Here is a 7829-nt window from a genome sequence, read left to right on the forward strand (position 1 = left end):
TTGCATCGATAATTTTAAAAATAATTATGATTCTATATTTAGAAAAGAAGTCAGACGCTGGATTTCACAACCATATGTGGAAAACATTAGAGGGAAAACTGGATGGGATTGCCAAGGCACTATGGGGCCAAGAATTGCTGCCTTTTAAACTCACCCCGAAACACTGGTGGGGGGGGTGGGGAAGTTTCACACAGCTTTCCTCTACATCTACTGCTAAAGTAAATTTGACTGGCAATATGCAAAAACTGGCAGGGCTGCAATGATGCTGACAGCACCAGAACAAGCTGGGCAATTTTGGGACAGTTTCCGGTGTTACTGCCCATTTTTGGCTGGTTTGTGAATAAAAAGGAATTTTCAGTCTTATTATTGCAGTGCTTCACGTGGAAGTGCATGGGAGGACTTTCACAGTGAATAAGCAGCACACATTAGCCAGAATTTTACTGCCAACAGTAGAAAATTTGTGAGTATATTGTCAACATAAATAAAAATGAATGGCCTGAACATGCATTGTTATTGTTTTCTTCTGAATGTGTATGCCAAGGATTGCAAAAATGGTCTTGCTCACAGCCCTGAAAAAAACTACTTCACTATTAGTTTCTTCTTTTTTGAGAAAAGATTATACCCTGAAAATTCATAAAACTTAAAGAAGCCAAACAGCAGTTTTGCCAAAAGGCATATGGTCATGTTGGCACTTCCTCTGTCCAATCCTTTGCACATCCAGAGCAGCACTTCAATATTGATTAATTGTCAGAATGCTCACATGAGACAAGCAAACAGAAATCTGACAGCCAGATGCTACAAACAGCCCTCTATTCAGTCAGATCATGGATTATCCTATCACTTATTTTCCCCAGTACTTGCAGGCTGAATAAGATAACTTGAGTTGTGCGTTCTCAACAAACAGATTCAATACAGTGCATATTTACAGAATTAAGTACAAAGGTAAATGGATCATGGGACTGGGGAGAGAGAAAGAGCAGACCATTCCTTTGTAAGATTAAAAAACATCTTGGGATTTTTATTTGTAAACTATGCCATGCAATTCCTAAACTTCCTTTTCATCCCAGTGTTTCCCAAATACTTTGTCCTTCACAAGATTGTATTTGCCTCGGGGAAAAACCCAGTATTTCCACTGTTCAAGCATTACAACTTGGCAGGAGGGAAGAAGAAAAACCATATTTAGCTGTGTGAACCTGAAAGTTGCATTTACAGACTGAAATAATGCAGAGACCCTGAGAACAAGTGCCCTTCTCTTAAAAAAGACCCCAAAACTGCATTGAGGTATTTAGAGCCACAGCTTGTCCTCTGTCTTCCTTTTCATCACGCTGGAGCACGTGGCTCCTTAAAAGGATGTCTGTGCAATCCTTCCCTTCTCCAAGACAAAATACGAGAGGGGTCAAATGACTCATTTTGGATCAAGACCTCACAGGCCCCACCACTGCTTCACCCTCAAACAAAGAATGAGGACATGCAGAACTCCTCACAATACTCCCATGGGAAGATTCATACTGAAGGAGTCAAGTGAATCAATGGGGGAACAGACCAAAACCTGGCGCCCTGGGAATGAGATTGCAAAGGCTTGGACACTGAAAGGACAAAATATATGGATTTAGTTCACTTGTTTGCCTTCTCAGCAAAACAGCATTCACAGCTTATCCAGAAATGAAAGCAGTCCTGGTGCTCAGTCCCACTCCCACTACCTGGAATGAGGGTGCTGTGGCTTAGCACAGCAATACAATCTGGGCTCATACACTGCTGGACAAATGGGGAGCAAACCTGCACACATCAGAACCCCAACAGAGATTTCACAACTAATACCTTGATATTCTCCTCAAAATCAGCTAGGATGGTCACATTTCAGAAATGACAGCTGACTGATTCTTAGACTAACTACCCTTGTGGTGACTCTTTAGCTCCTTCCTAGATGCGCTTTCCCTAGCACATTATAAAACTGCAAGCATTAGATATCTCATGTGTGTGTGCACAGAAAAAAGTATCTCCCATTTCCCTAAGACATATCAGCACAGGGGGTACCCCAAATGAGTTCCTACATCACCTTCTGAAGGCACTGGTTTTAAGGGATTACACAGTATGCTCCTACACCTGCATAAATATGACATTTGTCTGGGTACTGGGTTTCATTCTAGAGTATTTTGACTGCCAGCTGGTATTCTGAGAGACAGATAATGTAAGTAATTAACAGGCAGGACATTCTTCCAGCTGCTAATGCTGTAAAACAATTTCTAAGATGTCATCCCAGAATTAGATTTAATACTGATTAAGCACTTAATAATAATGTGTGGTGAAGACAAACAACTGTAACAGAATGAACAGGGCCCAGGAAGTGCTGATTTTTATCTGCCTGTCTTTCTGCCTCCACTGATGGCAGTCAATTAAAAAGCATTTTTTGCATGCAGACAGCAGTTTTCTGCTCTTCCTTCCTGCACTTCTCTCACATCTCTGTTAACAGTGATGTGCTTTCATTAGCAATGGGGCACCAGCAGCCACTGCCACAAGCCAAGTCACACTGAGGTGTGCTCTGCTGCTCAGGAACAGATGTTTCTCCTTACAGCACACCAGGCAAGCTGGCTGTTCTGCACAAAAAAACCTGTCTGCACCTGCTGGGCAGGCCAAGGAGAGGAGACAGTCATCAGGACACTCAGATCCATTCCATGTGCACAGGGCACTTTCATGAGTCACCACATATTTCAGAGGTGGAATTCATCAGGTTTTGGTTTTCACACTCAGTTGTCAGAACAGGTGGACCCTTCCCTGAGGCTTTCTCAGCCCCAAGAGCTGCAGGAAAGGCCCCTGTCACTGCTCATGATGAAATAGAGAAGTTATTTTAGCCTTTGTGAGAGCAAATCATTCAGTGTAGGCTTCTGATCAGATATTGATACCAGTGATGTTGCTGGTACAAACTCAGTCATGTCTGGAAAAACAAGCCCTCCACAAATGTTTCATCAGCCAGGATCTGCATCTCATTATCACTTGTAGCTTGCCCAGGCTCTGGAATTAGTGAATCCAAGTTAATGAAGACTCTCTGTTTAGCAAAGAGATCAGTTTACAATTAAAACTACATGTCTAAAATGGGAGTTGAACATTAGCATGTCTGTAGGGCTTATTAAGGTGAAGTACCCAAAAGCTGTAGGATAAATAGACTTAAACACATTCCAGTGACTTATATAATTAACAAAGATACAAAGTTCTTTAAAAATTTAAAACTGCAGCTCCACATACTGTCTCCAGCTCTGTCCAATCACCCAAGTAACCACATCCACCCTAATACAGTTATGGACTTCAACTTTAAAAGCATTAAACTGATTCTCATCTAGTGACATATTATGTTGACTTTGTTGAGAGCACAGTTAGGCTACTGCTACTTGAAATCTTCACCAAAAGCCCTCCAAGTTTGTTTTAATGTCACTTTTGACACACTGACAAAGCCAAAAATACCCAGTATTCTGTAAGAGCTAAGTGTTATGGATAGAGCAGATCTTAAGAGCTAAAGGCACTCAGTACTTGGATGCAATTCCTGGAAAAGCTTCAGGAAGCTTTCATTAACAGGGTTGAATCAGTAGGTATTATAACTTTGCTACTATACAGTTACTAAGCTGATTTTTCAGTACCTGCAGAAGCTTTGAATGTTTGTAAAATACTTTTTGTAAAACTGAACGACCGAGTCTGACTATTACAAGGTTATTAGATCATATTTTTCTTCTACAGGAACATGTGCACTGTGTGCACACTGAGTGTCTGCACTGTTGCAGCTAAACCAGCCTGGACGCTGCACTGACCTCTGCTGAAGTTCGGCACTGCAGGGCAGTGTATAAATGGTCTGTTCTGGGGCAAATGCTTAAAGCTGAGGTAACTCCTCTCTGAACTTCACATATTAGATGGGAGTCAAATCAGCAATCTGAAAATGTTAGTAGGTACCAGTTAAACTCATTTTCTTCTTCAATGACCTCTCACTCCTAGCCCAGATGAAAGTGCAGCCCTAACACTGAAATATTGTTTTCTTCAAAAACTGCATTTATTATATACTGCTGCTACTGTGGAGCTGCTGAAAATCACGAAATTCATAATTATTTTCTAAACAGAAGCCAGTCAATGGCAACAATAAGAATCCTTCAACACTATTGAGAGAGATCAAATAAATAAATAAATAAATAAAAGGCAAGTGAAAGACTTTGCTGGAACATGAGAGACTATGAACTTCAGAGTTTTGTCCAGGCTACAGACTATTCAGCAGTACCTTGCCTTTGTAGGCTTTCTCTATATGACCACATAATATAAGAAACCAAACCCACAAAGCCCAAACAAAATAGAAGCAAACCACCCCCACACACCGAAAAATCACTGGGAGAAAAAGCACTCATACCCATCCCTCAGTGAAAAGCAGCTGTTGCTTACAAATACTATAAGGAAGAAAAACCTCCTTCCAGGAAGCAAACAGCTGTAGCTTGAGGCTGGAAGTAGATGATACCTGCACATGATAAATCTCAGTCTGCAGCCATCAGAACATCATCAGTGATTTCAAAGATGTCCTGATTAATAAAACCGTATAATAAGGTGTTTTAAGTGTCCCTACTCTATCAAGTGCCTTTACTGTGGCCTTGTACAATGGTTCATTTTAAACTGTGACTGGATAGAGGCTTGACTGTGCTGATAATCCAGTTATGCTTTGGGAATTACTGTGTACCACTTGATTAGATTAAGAGATAAAGAGAGAATTAAGTACCACTTGCCATAGCTACATCAATATAGGCTTCTGTCACAGGCTTTACTGGAACAGACTACACAGACAAATTCTGAAGAGACAGATGATACAGGTAAGACTGGTCCATTGCTGTTTAGGTTGATATGTGAACAAGCAAGACAGAAATTTAAGAGAGAGATATTACTCTCTCTTAGATTAATGAAGAGAAACAAGCTAGCCTAGTAAAAACACAAACAAGCCCCATTTCCAAAATGGGGACAATCAAACAAGCCACATCATCAGGAAACTATTTTTTTTCCTGCTGTAAGTACACAAAATAAGCAGTGTTTGCTTTGGGGTGGGTGTGTGTATAATTTTTACCAGCAATAATTCTACTGCCATTGCTTAAGAGTACATTAAAGCAAAAGCAGCCAAGGATGTGATCCCATAATTAAGAGACTGGAGCATCTCTCATGAGGAAAGGCTGAGGGAGGTGGGGCTGTTCAGCCTGAAGAGGAGATGATTGAGAAGGGACCTCATCCACGTGTGTCAATGTCTGCAGGGACGGGTCAGAGAATGGAACAGGCTCTGGGACAAGAATGAATGGGACAAGAGGCAATGGGCAGGAATAGATGCCCAGGAATTTCCACCTCAACACAGGAAGAACTGCAGTGTGCAGGTGACAGAGCACTGGAACAGACTGCCCAGAGAGGGTCTGGAGTCTTCCCCACTGGGAAGAACTGCCCAGATGCAATCCTGTGCCACGGACGACCCTGTTTGAGCAGGGAGGCTGGGCCAGATGACCCCCAGTGATCCCTTCCAATCTGACTCATTGGTGATTCTGTGACCCACACAATCACACTGCTAGCACACTGCCAGACACTGCTTTTGCAGTTTTTGCAGTTAAATAAGCCATAGGTAAATGTCTAGACTAATTCTCTAACCCTACACTTCCATCTCACAAGAAAAATTACAACCACTCTGCAAAATTTATAGTGGGAAAATCACATGCATTAATTGTCTTTTAAAAATACATGCTTTTGGTGGCAGGAAGTTAATTTGCTTCACACCACTGCACATTTTTCAGAGGTCTCTATGGAGTATTTTAAGAGTGATTCAGCAGTAATTCCAAAACAATTCTCATAAATTCTTTACCATGTATGGACACAGAAACTTCTCCCCCCTTTTTTTTGGAGCATGCTCTGCAGCTTACCAAATGAGTGTAAGATTTCTGATGCAACTTGAAAAAATGAACTTTGTTCTAGATTTTTAAGTTATCAGTTATTTCAGTTTGGGTTTGATACTTCACTAGTCAAGCAGAAATATTATTCACTGGTCAAAGGGCTGCAAGTCAAGACACCAGGCTCAATTTCCCAGGAGGGTGTGAGACCCGACTTGAAGCGCTCAAGTACACTTTATGTGCCTTATTTTCTGTTGTATACAAAATACTTCACAAAGACAATACAGTACAGGACAAAACATACAGCATACATACACAAAAATAAACTTGTTAATAATAAAAACTTCTGAGAAATATTGTGAAATACTAAGAACTGAGTTTCATTTCTATTCTATAAAACATTTGGAAATATGCATGGAGTTGTACTGGGAAAGGGAAGAATTGATACTGAAATGAAAGCTCAGGGCACACAGCTCTTAAATCTTCTGATGGATCAAGATAGATGTAATTTCTCTCCAGGAAAAGTATAAAATGCCTGATTATTAAACTATGAAGTAGTTAAATTATTGCTTATTTCATATATTGCTGTTGGATAGTTTACTCTAGGATAACATACGATCTATTTGTAACCAACCTCCAGTCCTGTTATTTCTACAAGGTATGTAAAAATTGGCTACATTAAGTTAGTTACATGAAAATGGTATTTTAATAAAGAATCTATTACAGACTTTAAAAAAAATCCTGAACTTGTCATTGTCACAGTCAGGACACTGATTTTTAAAGAATAAACTGTTGAAAATTGTGCTTGGTTTTGTGCAAGGATTCCTCCTGCCTATTCACTACCTGACTGGTGGTCTTTTATCTAGAGATGTGTAGGGGTTAATGCCTTGAGCAAAAATTCCACATGCAACAGTTATGGGTTTTAGTGGCAGAAACTAATACATGATACAAAACAAGCAAAAAAAGCCCTATTTCTCTAAGTCACAGACCTCCCCAGCTCCAGACACAGGCAGTAAATTAACATATGGCCTTAAGGACCTAAGGATCTATAAAAGACATAAACCACGAATACTATTAAATGCTCAGTTTTGAGACTGGGCATTGATTTTTATTGTCAAACTGCACTACTGCTGCAGGCACAAGATTCACTACCAACTTCTGCTCGGTATTGATTTTGTTGAACAGCAATCAAGAGTTCAGTATTTAATGGGATGTAGCTCAAACTGGAGTTCCCACTTACTGCACAGAGGTTTTAATCAATTACATCTGCCCATTACATATTCTCCTTCACTCTGTGTAACTGCCTCCCATAAAAACATAAAAGAATGATAATGTCATTTTGCTATCATTAATCCTCCATGAAATTGCCTTTATTCATTAATTTAGTAACATTTATAGATCTTCAGCATGCAAGGCTTTAGAAGCAGTCTAAGAATTCTGTCAAAGATTTTCTGCATGGCTGCTCATCCTTGCCACTTGGAATCACACAACTGCAATGAAAGACAAGTTGAAGTATTGGAGAGAATAATTCCCTCAAGTTACACAGTTGACTGTGACAGTCAACTTGACCTTACCACATGGGGTCCAATTAAGATTCCTTTGCCATCTAGAATTTAAATAACTTTTACTGATGACAGTTAAAGCACTGAAGATAGCAAACCCTCTCCCCAGCACAAATGAAATATACTTTCTCTTCAGCAAAGAGGATGAAAATCACCAAAATAAATCCACCATGAAGCTGAAAATTTACTAACAGTTCCAGACCTTGCTGCATATGAACTCTTCAAACTGTGAATGAATGCTCTTGCACATGTAATTAAGCGAACAGGAATTCATTCTGGTTTTACCTTTTGCAACCACTTCAGGATGATGATTTCTGATAGAGACAATTTGTTACTACCATAAGAGCAAAGTAATGAAAACCTGAATACCTCATACACTTCCTGCATC

The sequence above is a fragment of the Corvus hawaiiensis genome, chromosome 11 (genome assembly GCF_020740725.1).
Source record: "Corvus hawaiiensis isolate bCorHaw1 chromosome 11, bCorHaw1.pri.cur, whole genome shotgun sequence".
In the NCBI taxonomy this organism is placed as follows: domain Eukaryota; kingdom Metazoa; phylum Chordata; class Aves; order Passeriformes; family Corvidae; genus Corvus; species Corvus hawaiiensis.